Source organism: Hevea brasiliensis, chromosome 10 (genome assembly GCF_030052815.1).
Source record: "Hevea brasiliensis isolate MT/VB/25A 57/8 chromosome 10, ASM3005281v1, whole genome shotgun sequence".
NCBI lineage: Eukaryota > Viridiplantae > Streptophyta > Magnoliopsida > Malpighiales > Euphorbiaceae > Hevea > Hevea brasiliensis.
Window position 1 is genome coordinate 43,068,506 of NC_079502.1, and position 703 is coordinate 43,069,208.

Below are 703 nucleotides of genomic sequence, written 5' to 3' on the forward strand. Positions count from 1 at the left end.
AGGAGACAGTTATCAGAGGTTTGTGCACAACAACTATTTCTTTTGAATTTTTTTTCAATTAAAATGAATTATGACTATTTGTACATTATTGTTTTAAATTGTGGAAATGTGTTTGAATGGATATTTATCGCTTGAAAAGCACTGTAAATGGTTTGAAATTGTGAGAAATGGTTTGAATGATATTGATGGATACTTATTGATTGAAAAGCATTGGAAATGGTTTGAAACCACAGCCATCATGTATATTGATTGTATTCCTTGCTAGCTTGTCTAGTGGGACGAATTGAATTCCCTCTCTGGCTGAAGTGTTGAGGTGTGTGCCTGTTGAGGACGAATTGGATGAGTACTCATATTTTTGCTAGCTAGCTATGTTATTCCTCATTAGTCAGACTTTTGGGACAAATTGAATACCTCATTAGCCATCGGCTTTTGGGATGAATTGAACTTTGGAACATGATTAAGCTGTGTGTGATTTATTGATATGTATTGTGAGACTGTGAAATGAATTGAAATTCTTATTGACATTCACTATCTTTTCAATTTAACTATGTTTGGATTTCTGAGATTTATTGTGATATTGTGTTAAATTCCTTCTGACATTCATTGTCTTGAATTTAACTATGATTTTACATATCCATCATTTAAATGATTTATGAATTGTGATTTAATGTTGTATTTGGTTAATGTTGTGCACCACTGAGAC